Source organism: Silene latifolia, chromosome 6 (genome assembly GCF_048544455.1).
Source record: "Silene latifolia isolate original U9 population chromosome 6, ASM4854445v1, whole genome shotgun sequence".
NCBI lineage: Eukaryota > Viridiplantae > Streptophyta > Magnoliopsida > Caryophyllales > Caryophyllaceae > Silene > Silene latifolia.
Window position 1 is genome coordinate 61,059,280 of NC_133531.1, and position 14,627 is coordinate 61,073,906.

Here is a 14,627-nt window from a genome sequence, read left to right on the forward strand (position 1 = left end):
TGAGGAATTAAATACTGATTGAAAACCAAATACAACCTAGATAGCAAAACAAAATATAATGCGAAAAAGTAGTAATTTGAAAAAAAAAATCAAAAGGGTGAATTCAAATTGGTATACAAATTATACGGAAGACGGTAAAAATCTGGAAAATCGATCGAAGAAAATGTTCTATCAATTGAATCAATTCGGGGAAAGCAAGAGGATTTACATACACCTGGAGATGGACAACAATAAGGAAGAAGATTTATAAGATGAGAGATGGGAGTAATAGCTGGGAGAAGAAACAACTTATTTCATCCTGACATGTACAAAGCCAAAAGGACGGAAGAAGGAAGATAAAAGAAAGAGAGAAATGAAGGTATAAAGGTAGGTCGAAAGAAAAAAATAAAAGAAATTGGCTAAATTTGTGTTTTAAACATAGCTAACCGGTTGAGAAGGTAGCCCTTCCGCCTGTTTTATTATGAGAGAGGGGGTATATTAGTCGGTAATATTCGTAGTTAAATAAAAGTATGTAGTATTTTGAGAAGACGTGACATAGTTGAGAGTATTCTCATTAAATAACCCTTTTTTTTTGGTACATTGAATTACCCCATTTAAAAGTCACCACATAATGACATATTACTATATTAGCAATCTAATACACCATATTACTATATTAGCAATCTAATACACCATATTACACCCAAGATTTTTTTGTTTTCACACGAGTGATCAATAGACGTACTACGACTCACGGACTCACCGTGTCACAGTATCTTCCTTGAATAATTAGGCAGTGTTAATTGTGTAAAATCGTTTTGTTAGGAGAAAAAAAATGTGGATCTAACAGTATTTTTGTTGCGAACACTTTTACTTTAAGAAAAGACATTTTAGCAGTCAAACACTTCGAAATTTCAAGTTAATTGTGAAAGATATAATTTATGTGTTATTAACTCAATTCGTAATATTTCACAAATTCTTTAGGAAATTTATTGTATTATCAAGAATGTGAAATTATACCTTTATTCATTCGATGAAGTGATAATTAAACATTATTTTCATCAAGCTAACAAGGTTGTTGATTTTATGGCTTCTTTTGGTCACTCGATCATGTCCAACTCTTTCAAAGTGCTTTGAAAAGCGATGACTTTAACTTACCTCACTCGTTGGGTTGATTTGAGTTATAATGCTACCCACCTATTGTAGATGGGTAACTTACCTCACTCATTCGAAAAGATGACATATGTTGGTCTTACCCTAAATGATCAATCTAGTTTTCTAACCTTAAAAAAAAATAGGCAGCATTAGGGACAAGTGAGAAGGGACAGTGTGAGAAGTCTCTTTGAAAAGACCGTCACAAGCAAGATTAATTTGTAAGTATTCGAGTGAATTTAATGGAAAATAGGTTTTAAATAAATCTCCATATTTCATAACAATGAGATTTATAGAATTTGGCTTTTTGGTATCAAAACCCGAATTGTAAAAAGACTAACTAATTCAATCAAAAAAAAAATCATGTATTTAAATTTTTAATTACTTGAACATATTTATGGCTTGCTTGATGTGAAATTTAAGATCTATAATCCAAAATTCTGGGTATACATAACTTGGTTAGGTTGTGAGAGGTGGAGAAAAAAAAAATATAATACTCCCTCCTATTCCAGATAACCGTCCCATTGTCCATTTCCGTCTAGTCAGGTAACTGTCCCATTGTCTATTTTTGGTAAGTGTTGTGTGGTCCAAATTCAATTCCATTTCCGTCTATTCACATAACTGTCCCATTATCCGTTTTGTGTGGTTTAAACTTACTTTCTTAATTCTTGTGCCATTTTCACAATGGGACGATTATCTAGAATAGGAGGGAGTATAATTTTTTTTTAGGGATGGGTAGATGGAAAATTTCTAAAAAACTGTGTAGCTAAAATTTTTCAATAACACTAGGTGTTGCTATGCATTACCTTTACGAAAAAATTTTGTGTTTTCCTGGAGGACGGTACTCCTTACGCATAAGATATTATAATATTCTATTTGGTAAATTGCCTTTGAGTATAAGGAGTACCGTCATTTCGAAAGACACAAGAATTTTTCTAAGAACAAAAACCCGATAATATGAATATATGATCATCATACGACATACGACGATGTCATGTTTTGTTAAGCGAAGTAATTTATTGCTTCATGTAACATAGTTACATACTTACATATACGTTTTTTTTACTTGGCATAAAGTATCATTAATGTTATTATCTATCAAATAAAATCAAGTTTGTTTTTATATGTACTAAGAAAAATTTACACCATTGTCCACAATACCAGAGTCCATTTTTGAAATAATGGTCAAAAATAAAATATTTGTCGTTTTGGGTCGGTTTTGAAAATATTTGTCAAAATGGTGTCCACGTAGGCTCGGGATTTCTAGACCTGAAACACGCCATTACTAATGGCGTGTTTTGTGAAGGAAACACGCCATTAGTAGTGGCGTGTCTTTACAACAATTTTTTTACTCAACTGACTAAACTTAAAAAAAAAAAAAAAAAAAAAAAAAAAAAAAAAAAAAAAAATTACACAAGACACGCCATAGGGGATGGCGTGTTTCCCCTCCGAAACCCGCCGTTCCCAATGGCGTGTTTGTTTTAGTCCATTTTTTAATGAAGTTTCTTTCCCTACTCATTATAAACACGCCATTTGTAGTGGCGTGTTTTAGGTTCAGAAATCCCGAGCCTACGTGGACACCATTTTGACAAATATTTTCAAAACCGACCCAAAACGACAAATATTTTATTTTTGACCATTATTTCAAAAATGGATTCACAATACCATTGAATCGCCTTTGTCACACAAGGATTTTATACTAGAACGATTTTATACTAGATCCATTGTTGTTAAGGGTGTGTATAAGGCTCTGTTTGGTAAAACTACCTGAAAAGGTAGCTGAAACCTGAAAAACTAACTGAAATCTGAAAAGGTAACTGATAAGGTAGCTGAAAATTAGGAACTGATAAGGTAGCTGATTATATAAAAAAATGTTTGGCAAACTAACTGAAAAGGTAACTGATTTTGATGAAATGACGTAAAAGGATATGATAATTATTCAATAGTATAGATTTAAAGGTACCTGAAATCTCAAATGCTACTCTAGGTAGCATTTCATTTCAGGTAGCTTATTTGATTAAATAAGCTACTTGCCAAACGCTTACAAAAAAATAAGGTACACGAAACTTTGGTCAAATAATTTACTTTGACCAAATCAGTCACTGAATGTCTTGTCAAACGGGCTCCGTTTGGTAAAACTATTTGAAAAGCTACCGAAACCCGAAAAGGTATTTGAAACCGAAAAGATAATCGAAAAAGGTAGCTGAAAATTATGACCTGAAAAGGTACCTGATTTTTATTAAAACTGTTTGGAAGATTAGCTGAAAAGGTAGCTCATATTTGGTCAAATGACGTAAAAGAACATGGCTTATTATTGTTATCATTTATGTTTTTATTATTATTATTGTGTTATTGTCGTTGGCATTGTTAGTAATTAAAAGAAAATGCAATTTTTTTCACTATAATTGCACAAGTCTTCAACATGTTTCAAAATGACGGAAACAATAATTAAAGTATCACGATAACGTAAAAAAAAATATCAAATAGTATATCAAAAAAATGTATTTTATGTATACGAAGTAAGTTTTCTATTAAACCATACATAAAAATAGTTAATTAAATTGCACCCTAAATTAAAGTATTGATATTATCACGGACGCTTTTCATTTCCGTAAAAACTATTTAATTGGGTTTATTTGAGATCATAATATAAAAAATAATAATATTTGAGTAATATATAAAAAGTTGAAGGGTAAAAAAGGTAAGCAAAATACAATCAGGTACCTGAAATCCGAAATGCTACCCTAGGTAGCATTTCAGGTACCTTTTTTGCTATAAAATGCTACTTGTCAAACGCGTTCAAGAAAATAAGCTACCTGAAATTTTTGTGAAAAAAGCTACTTCAATGAAACAAGGTACCTGAAATGCGCTACCAAACAGAGCCTAACACTCGTTTTCACCAGAATATACCATATATCCAAATTTATACAGTATTTTTTTTGTGCGAGTATCCAAATTTATATAGAGTACTCTATTCACGCAATAAATTGTATACTCCCTCCTATTCACCATTTTCTTCCCCTTTCCTTTTTGCACAAGAAATAAGAAAGTGAATTTGGACCACACAAAATACACTACCCCACATGCAAATAAATTTGGACCACACAAATCAACCCAAAAAAGGAAATAGGGAAGAAAACCCGAATAATCCGAATAAGGAAATATGGAAGAAAATAGTGAATAGGAGGGAGTATATTTTTAAACTATTAAATAGTGGAAATACATTTTTCAGGTTCTTCCCTCTTTAAAATCTCTTTCCATATATCATGAAAGTAGACTACGATGAAACAGAGTTAGTATTATTTATGCACTTAGAATGATTTAAACCGATACTTATTGTTCCGGGTGTAATTCCAGATCAAGTATAGTTACCACCCTTGGCTTGTTGAATGATGTCTTGAGTTGGATTCTCCTTTGGTCTCAATCGTTCCTCACGGCCTCTCCGCAACAATGGATTTAATCGAGGGCTTGGCTTTGTGCCAAGCGTACTCACTCCGACGCTCAAGTCAGTAAACTTAAGAGATAAGTTGTTACTTGGCTGAATGTGTATTGTAGAGAGATAAGGAAGATATTACCAGATGAATAGTGTATTTAGGTTTTGCTGTGTATATCGTTCGGATCCCTTCCTTAATGAAGGTTGATGAGTATTTATAGGCTTTCAACTTTTGTCGCGTAGTGGCCAAGTGGCTAGCAGGTGGAAAGACTGATCTACCCCTCGGCCGAGGGGCCTATGGCTGGCCGGCGGATCCTGTTGGCTCGCCGCCGAGGGGTCTTGGATATGAGTACGCGGGTATATGTCCCATTTGGCGGGCAGTTACCATGCCGAGACCAGCCGACGGGCCGATGGGCAGATCGGCTAAGGGTGCATAAGTCGTTGACTTGCTGTGGATATCTTTGGCCTTGCTCAACCATGTTGACTTGGTCAGCGGTGCAGAATATGCCCCATCAATTTGCCCCCAGCGTAGTCTATGCCGTGGTATGGGCTCCGATGTATGTTTGAGCGTATATTCTGCGTAAGTAATTTGTAAAAAGTTTCTGACGGCTTCTTCTGCGGCGGCTTCTTTTACCTCGGCCTGGTCTTTCTTAGGCCGTACCATATCCCCCTCCACATGGATGTGTAAAGGGCATCCGATGTGGAAAAGAAAAAATGACGCCGGCCGAGACCAGGGTTGAGAGTGCCGGTTGTTTTTGATTGCCCCCGGCCGACGCTTTTTAGCTTGGTTGATTATGTGGCCGGCGGAGAGCGGATGCTTGGGAATTTGTTGAGGAAGGTGAATAGGCAAGGAGATATGAATAGGCGTGTTGAAGACGCTGGTCACCGTTGCATTGATTGACGTCTAATCGCTGTTGCAACGATTGACATCCCGTGGTTGCATGTCCGACACGTGTCCGCACGCTGATTGGTTGACGCTTCATGGGTGTTCTCTCGATTGGCCCTTCTTCACGGGCTTTTCCCTATAAATAGGCGGTTATCCCGTGAAATTGGTCACCAATTTCATTCTCCAAAATTTTTCCTCTAAACTTCCGAAGGTTTCTTTGTCTTCTAATTTTCTCGGTTGTCATTCCAAGCGAGTGTTTTTCTTCAAGGTAAACAAACAAACTTTTTCTCTATTTTGTTGAATCAATTATTGTTATTATGTCTTCTGTGACGCCGGACTAGCACTTCGTGCCGGAGGGTTCTCCGTTGCGTCTTGATGGGGAGGAGATACTAGACGCCATTCCGATAAGGTTTGGGGGCCCTAGGTCTCCTTCTCCCGTAGTCGATCCACCACCCGGAGGGACGGGAGGATGAGGGTGACGATCGATGAGGATGAGGGGACCCCTTCGATGGTGGGAGGTCGTCTGTCCCGGATCATGGCGAGCCCCGCACGATTGGTCTTGAACGTGGTTGGTCTCATAAGTTCGCCGATTTGTTCGGCGAGACATTTTTCGGAGGCCATTTCTCATTTGGTGAGGGGTATAAGATCGTTATTCCTAAGAAGGGTCGCGTGTCTGTTGCCCTCCACCGGTCACTGCCGCGTGTACATCGCATCCGGAGTATGGGCTGCGGTTTCCTCTCGAATAAATACGTCGTGGCCATTATCGGTGCTATGAACGTCGCGGTGGCCCAACTACATCCGCGGCCGTGAGGACGATAGTTGGCTTTGTCGGCTTTGTCTCTTTAGGGGAGATCCCGACAGTCAACTTATTCCGCCGACTTCATGACCTTCGGCCGTCAATTTCCGGTAAAGTGGGGTGGTACAAAGCGTACGAGATGGAGCAGAGCTATGTCTCCGTGAACAAGCTTACTTCTTGCAAAGGCGGCAACGGCGGTGGGTGTATGTCCAAGTGCGGAGGATTACCCTTTGCCTCGGTCTTTCCGAGCCCTGTTCACTTTCGGTGTGAGAGCGGGAAGAGTACGATAAATGTATCTCCGGGGTAAGGCTAAGATGGATGCTTCGATGGTCCTTCATCGAGGATGAGAAGCGGGCGTGCACTGCTTGACGCCGAGAAGGGATGGGCGCCCCGACTCGATTATTCTTCGGGATGAGTCGCGCAGCCACGTCGGCCTCTCATACCGCCCTCGGCCCGGGGTGAGTGGGGTCGGTGTGAGGCCCATCTTAGCTCTTTATGTTCCTGGTTTTAGAGCTATGTTTCATTTCTTTCATGTAATTCTTTGTTTGATTTCTTTAGACCGGTCCGGCCAGTAATCGTCCGAGAGTACCTTAAAGAGGATAGGCCTTGATAAGGACGGGAAGGTCGTTCCAGTGACATCCTACGGCTGAAAAAAGTGATCGTAGACCGGCTCCTAACGACCTTATGGAGAAGCAGCTGAAGTCGATGGATCTGTCGGCGGCCCAAGCACGGGTTCTCGGAGGCGTGCCGAAGAGAACAAAGAAAGGAGCGTCCGGCGGCGACGCGGATCGGTGTCCACTCCTCCTCGACCCCGGTGGTGCGAAGGATCATGTGGAGATTATCGACATCACCGACAAGGTGGTGACCGTTGCTAAGGGTCCTTCTTCCCCAAAGAAGAGAAAGGAGCCACCGCCTGCTTCCACCGTTGCCGGGGAGAAGCCTACCGGCCCTCCATTTAAGAGGGTCCAAAGGGTACGGATCTAACTTGCGGTTCGGATTTAGCGGTTCGTTGGACATCCCCGATGACCGGCTTTCGATGTGTCAATGCAAGGTGATATGGATGCTCAGTAAATTTTTGTAGATCCTCCTCGGCGACCACCGTTCTTGCCGAACGGCAATCGAAGGAAGCGACTGAGAAGGCTATTGGGAGGGCGGGTCTTTGGAAATGTCATCGTTGACTCCTCGGCTCGAAGATTTTCGCCTCCGAGCTTGTGGCGGAGGGTGCGAAATCGTATAAGAAGTCGGGGAGGTGGACCAACAGCCGGCTCCTACATCACGGAGTAGGAGAAAACTATGGCCCAAGTGCGCCCGCTCGCAAAGCTTAAATGGATCTCTCTGCCGCAAAGGGGGAAGCGCGAAGGCTAAATTGGATCTCTCTTCCGCCACGAAGCGCGTGGAGGAAGTTGAGAAGTCGCTAGGGGCCGAGAAGGCCAAAGTTGAGGAAGCGATGCCGCCACCGCCAAAATGATGGAAGAGCGGAACAGGTATAAGGATGCTTATGACGCCATGGTTGCCAAGAGGGATCGGTGGAAAGATCGGTTTGACAACCAGTGAGGCGCTCGTGGTCGCGCAGTCGCCGTTGCCCAAAAGGAGAAGGATATCGAAATGCTTCAAGATGATCTCCTCCCTAAAATGTGTGCCGGTTCGGGACCGGGCCGAGGAGGCGACCAGGGAGGCAATTAAGAAACTTCTCCCCGACGGCACCTTTCCGTGGGATAAATTTGACGGCCTTCGGATGAGATGGCCGATGCCGGAAGCGCCGGATGCGGGAGGCGGCGAAGGCGGCTCGGATAGCCGAGTCCAAGGCGGCTGCGATGCGCGGGGGTGAAGGAGGGTGACGGGCTAAAGGTACTTGAAAATGTCGAGCCCTCTTCCGAGCCGGCCACCAAGATGTCTTCGATGAAGGGAAGCAACAGGCATAGGGAGACGGGCGGTCGTCACCGGATTCACCCGGCGTCTCGGATAGCTTTAGCTGTTCGGGGGCCCATTATTGAGCCTCCTCTCCCCGCCATCTTTTGGCGCTTTAAATCCCAAGTCTGTAACCTTTTGTTTTTTTGTTTCGTAGCTTTTGTAAAGCTTTGGTAGGTAGAGTTTAGGCTATTCCCAAGGGGACGGCCGTCGTTTGTACTCTCTTTGCAACCATTTTTAATAAAGTTCTGTCTTTTCGGTCCTCGGCTTGGCCGGGACTTTGGTCACGAACCTTTGCTTTTCTTGCGTTATTAATTGAGTGCCTTCGTTTTTACCGCGGCATGGCCGAGGCGATTAGAATACATATCTCAACCGTGTCTAACGTCTTTAGTGTATTGCTTGATTTGCGTCTCGGCCGCACCGAGTCTATGTTCCCGCTAGCATATCGGTCGTTGTGTCCCCGTCGCTCTCGGCTTTGGCCGAGGTAATCGAGGTTACGGCTCGATAGCGCGTATCGGTCATTGTGTCCCCGTCGCTCTCGGCTAGGGCCGAGGTAATCGGGGTTATGGCTCGATAGCATTCGTAACTGTAGGCATGTTGACCGCCGGACCTGCGTCTCAACTGCACTGAGTATACGTTTCTTCTTTGGGTGACTGACCGGTGGCAACTTTATGGAGGGGACAAGTACTTTGATGGAAAATTTGGGTGATTCTTCCTTTGTTATGATTACGCGTTGGGGTGTCCACAATGGGCTTGGACACCTCCGCCGCTATACAAAGTACTTTCTTAAGTTGTCGGTATTCCAATGGCTCATCAAAGGCACACCCTCCATGTCCGTCGGTAGGTATGTACCCGGCCTCATCTCTTCAACCACTTTGTAGGGACCCTCCCAGTTGGCCGTCGCCACCGTGAATGTTTCCTTTGTTGGTGGCGGTGACTTCCTTAGGACTAGGTCTCCTATTTTTAAGTCCCTTTTGTGGACCCTTCGGTTGTAGGCTCTTCTCATCCGGTTTTGATATACCGCCAAGTTGAGACGTCTTCGTATCTCGGCTTTCTTCGACTGTGTCCCAGGGAGGCTTTCGGGCCCTCCTCGTTTTCACTGGGTTAAAGGTAGCCGTTCGAATGTCGGCACCGTTGCTTCAATTGGTAGGACGCTTCGGAATCGTAGACCAGGTGGAAGGGGTGTACCCCGTTGCTTCTTTCTCCGTGGTCCGAAGGGACCACAGACGCCGGTAGTTCGTCGCCCACCTTCCTTAAGGTCTTCAACTGTTTTTCTTCAAACCGTTGAGGATTGTTTTTTATCGCTTCCGCCGCCCGTTGCTCGGTGGGTGGCAGACGGAGGAGTACGCAAACTTGATGCCAAGCTCTTCTAACCAGTTCATTATCAGGTCGCTCCAAAATTCTCGGCCGTGGTCGAATACCATAACTTGGGGCAACCCAAAGCGAGTTATCACATTTTCCCAAATTACCTTTCGACGACAGGCTGTGGTCTTCGGCGGGTCTGCTACAGCTTCTACCCATTTGGTGAAGTAATCAACGGCGACGATTAAGAACTTCCTTCCTCCGAGGTTTGTGGGGAAGGGTCCTAGCATGTCCATCCCCCACCGTGCGAAAGGAAGGGGACTAAGCACGGTTGTAGGTCCCCGGAGGGAGTGTGTACACGGGGCATGCATCCGACGATTTGTGCATTTCTTGGTCTTTGTTCTCGGGAATCTTGAAGCATGGTGGGCCAGTAGTAGCCGGGCTCGGAGAGCTTTGTGGGCTAGTGTTCTTGCCCCCATGTGGTGTCCACAGATGCCATCGTGAATCTCTGTCACATGCTCCGTTCTGTTTACCGGACCGACACACTTTAAGAGTGGTCTTATTACGGATCTTCTGTACAGTTCCCCTTCGAACACCAAGTACCGGTGGCGATCCTTTTTATTTTGGCCGAGGGATTGCGGCCCTCCCAAGCAATTCACCCGTGAGTTTGTTTTTCATGATCGGGGTCATCCACGTTGTCTCGGTCTCTATGTTGCCTACCATGCCGACGGTCCGTGATGCTCTTCGTATTCTCGATATCTACCAAAGCACGGTTGGTGACATTCTTGATGGTTGAGTGGCGGTTTAGAGAGAGCGTCGGCCCGGTTGTTTTCGGATCCGGGAACGCATTGGATTTGGAAGGATTTCAATTTCGCTATGTCGGATTTTACCCTCTCTAGGTACCTTACCATTCCGTCGTCCCGAGCCTCAAACTCTCCTCTGATTTGGTTAGTAACCAACAGTGAGTCTGTCTTCAACACAATGTGTTCTGCTCCGGCGGCCCTAGCTAGCTCGACTCCGGTTATCACCGCCTCGTATTCGGATTCGTTGTTCGAGGCCGGGAAGGTGAATTTCAAGGCGTACTCAAACTTGTCTCCGTTTGGGCTGATGATAAGGATGCCGGCTCCTGAGCTGTTCGTCGTGGAGGAGCCGTCGGTGTAAACCTCCCATATGCCTGGGTTTGGCTCTTCTTGATATGTGCATTCGGCCAGGAAATCTGCAAGTGCTTGCCCCTTTATCGAAGGCCTTGGTTTGTACTGAATGCCGAAACCAGAGAGTTCCACCGCCCATTTGATAAGCTGCCGGATTGTTCGAATCTTTCCAAAGCTTTCTCAAGTGGTCGATCGGTTAAGACCGTCACGGGGTGTGCGTCGAAGTAGGGTTTTAACTTCCTTGTGGCAACGACGACGGCGAAGGTTGCTTTCTCAATTAGTGGGTAATTTCTCTCGGCGAGCAACAGCGTATGGTCGACGAAGTAGATTGGGTGTTCTTGTTTGTCCTCTTCCCCGATGATCACGGCGCCGACCGTGGCCGAGGTAATCGCTATGTATAGGTATAGCGTCTCCCCAAAGATCGGCCGGACAGAGTTGGGAGAGTCGAAGATGAGCTTTCGGTTGCTTGAAAGCCGTGCTACATTCCTCCCCCAGTGAAGTCTTTGTTCCCTTTCAATACCTTGAAGAATGGGGTGCTCTTGTGGTACCGACCGAGAGATGAAACGGGCGAGAGCCGCCATTCTCCTTGGCCAAGATCATAACCTCTTTTCGATTCCTTGGTTCCGGCAGTCTAGGATTGCTTGGATCTTGTCTCGGATTTGCATCGATGCCCCCGGCACCGACAAGTACACCGAGGAATTTACCGCCGCCCGGACAAAGTTGCATTTCATTGGGTTGAGCTTCATCTTGTATTTCCTTAGTGAACAAAATGTTTCGTGTAAATCGGCCGGGCTCATTGTCGACTTGCTTTTCACAATGGCATCGTCGACGTAAGCCTCAATGTTTCGTCCTTTCTGATTTTGGAATACCTTGTCCACCAGTCTTGTATACGTGGCGCCGGCGTTTTTCAAACCAAACGGCATCATTTTGTACATGTATGTGCCATTAGCGGTGATGAATGCGCATTTATGCATGTCTTCCTCAGCCATGAATACCTGGTGATACCCCGAGAAGGCGTCAGCGAGGCTCGGCATGGTGTATCTGCCGTGGCGTCGATCAAGCTATCTATTCGAGGCAAAGGGTAACAATCTTTGGGGCATGCTTTATTAAGTTGGGTAAAGTCTACACACATTCTCCATACCCCCGATGATTTCTTTACCATCACAACATTGGCTAACCACTCAGGGTAAGTGCAGGGCATAATAAAGCCCGCCGTAAGTAGTTTATCTACCTTGGCTTTGATGGCCCCATCCTTCTCGACTGAGGAGTTCCTCATCCTTTGCTTGACAGGGCGAGCGTTGGGGAGTACGTTTAGCTTGTGAATAATTACCTCCCGGCTCACGCCTGGCATCTCGGCCGCCGAGTAGGCGAAAACGTCTTTATTTTTCCTTAGCAGTCCAGGAGTTTGGCTCGAATTTTGGTTCCGGTTGACACCGACGGTCACGGTGCGACACTGGGTCAATCTCCACCTCCTCGTCTCTCGCTCCTTCAACCATGCGATGGTTGGTCGATCTCGGACCTGGGAGTGTGCTGTATCTAGAAGGATTTTAATTTTGAAGCGCCAGCTCTCACCTTCTCTAGATACTTTGTCGTCCTATAGTCCCGAGCCTTGTGCTTTCCTTTGATCTGGTTGGTCAATAAGAGCGAATCTGTTTTCACCACGACATGCTCTGCCCCGGCGGCTCGGCGGCTAGCCCGACTCGGTTATCACCGCCTCGTACTTGGATTCGTTGTTTGAGGTCAAGGGGGTAAGCTTCAAGGCGTGCTCAAACACGTCTCCGCTTGGGCTAAAAATAACGATCTTTGGCTTTCGAGCTATCCGTCTTGGAGGGGCCGTTGGTGTGTATCTCCCATACGCCGGGGTCCTTCTCGTTCTTCGAGACGAGCTTATGTGCTTCCCCCCGGTCCGAGAGGTATATCAATGTCAAGGCCCGGATGGAAATTACGGCGTCGGTTTCACTCAAAGTGACCCGACCTATGAGCACGTTGTGGGCAGATGTGCCGTCGATAACTATAAACTCAGACATAACATTCCCGGGTCATAGTTCCCTCGCCTAACCTCACCGCAGCGTCGACCGACCCTGGGGTACCAGGCCGACCCCTTAAAAGTCAGTATAGCGGGTTGGTGCGGGGCTCAAATCTTCGACTCTCGGCCGAGGCCGAGAAAGCATTCTCTCGTACATAATGTTTGTGTAGGCGCCGTGTCAATCGGGCACCTCTTCACCAAATGGTTGGCTATGTCCGGGTGGACTGTAAGTGGGTCGCTGTGAGGAGCGATGACTCCCTCGTAGTCCTCCTGCCCGATGGTCATATCGGGGATGTTGGGAGCGGGGGTGGCTGTGTTGGGCACAAAGTTGATGGCCTGATATGATTCATTCAGGTGCCGTTCGTGCCCATGAGCGGACCCATCGTTCCCGTTGCCTCCGATGACCGCGTGGATTACTCCTACCCGTTCAAAGACGGGCTTGCTCTTTGACCCGCCGGCATCTGGTTTTTGGCCCCCGGCTACATATTTGCCGAGGCTCCCCTTACGGATCAGCTCTTCAATGGCATTCTTCAGATGACGGCAGTCGTTGGTTAAGTGTCCGGTGTGGCGTGGTACTCACAAGATCTTGGCTCGTGTCACCGTCACTCCTCGGCCTAGGGGTCTTTCCCACTTCCGGCCCTCGTTCTTGCTCAACGCGAAGACTTCGGCGGCCGATACGACTAAGGGGGTGTGACCATCGTACCGTTTTTTGTAGTACGTTCCCGAGCTTCCCCCGGCATCCGTCGAGTTCTGTTTCCTGGTAGATTTGTCGGGTCGTGATCTGTTATTGTCACGGCGTCTTTCATCGGACCGTGACCCGTTGTTGTCACGGCGCCTCTCATCCGGGTTGTCCTCCCGGTGACTCTTTTTTCGAGTGCTCGGCCTCGCTGGGCCTACCTGTGTCTTGTGATAGTCCTCTACCTTGATGGCCTGGTCGGCCATTTTTCTAGCGGCGTCCAAGTTCAGCCCTCCGCACTTGATGAGCTCATTTTTCAAGTCTCCCCTTGGGAGGCCCTTCATCGCCAAGGCCGCCAATTCGGGATTAATTTCTCGAATCGCTGGACCTTCCGTCGAACCTCTTCACGTAGCTTCGTAGAGACTCGCCCCCCCGTTTGATAGTTAGGAGGTCCGATGTCTCCACGGCCCTTCTCTTGTTGCAAGAGTCCTGGGCTAGAAAGGCGTCTCTTAGGTCGGCGTAATAGTATACCGAGCCGTCGGGAAGCCCCTTGTACCAACTTTGAGCCATCCCACGCGAGTTGTGGGGAAGACTCGGCACCGGACCTCATCGGGCCGTTCCCATACCGACATGTAAGACTCGAAAGCCTCGGCGTGGTCGGCCGGATCACTTGTCTCCCTTGTATGATAGAGGTGGTAACTTGAGCTTAGTTGCACCGGACGTCTAGGACGTAGGCGTTGAGGGGTTGTCGACCGCGATCGAACGACGCGCGGCGATCGGCTCCTCGCATTCCTAATCCGGCTCCTCTCCTCGTAGCGGGAAGGACTCCTTCTTCGACTCGGACTTCTTCTCCAACTCTGCTGAGTCGGACTCCTCTGGTTCCTCCGGGGTAAGCCTCGTTCGTGTTGTGGGGACGCTGTCCTCCCATGAGTGCGGGAAGGACTTAGGTCTACCACGCCCACTTTGGGCTCCCCCGGCGACTTGGCCGGGTCAGCTTCTCCCAGTGCTCCGTTCAAATTTCTCGGAGTTACGTTTGGGCCCCGGTCTTTCGGGCGTTTTCCGCCGCTCTTGTCGGCGTGACGATGTGTGAGCGGGCGTATTACTAATTAGGTCCAGGACCATTTTCAGTTTCGCTATGTCAACCACATGTCCCATGATGGTGACTGGTTGGGGTCGCGGCGTGTCCGGCATTATTGGCATGCCGAACTCCGGTTGGATTACCCCGCCGGTGGAGGGCTGCATGACTCCAGAATGGTTGAAGGTGTCATCCTGGTGGAATGGGGTTTCGTCGGCCACGACCGCGTCTTGTTGTTTTGAC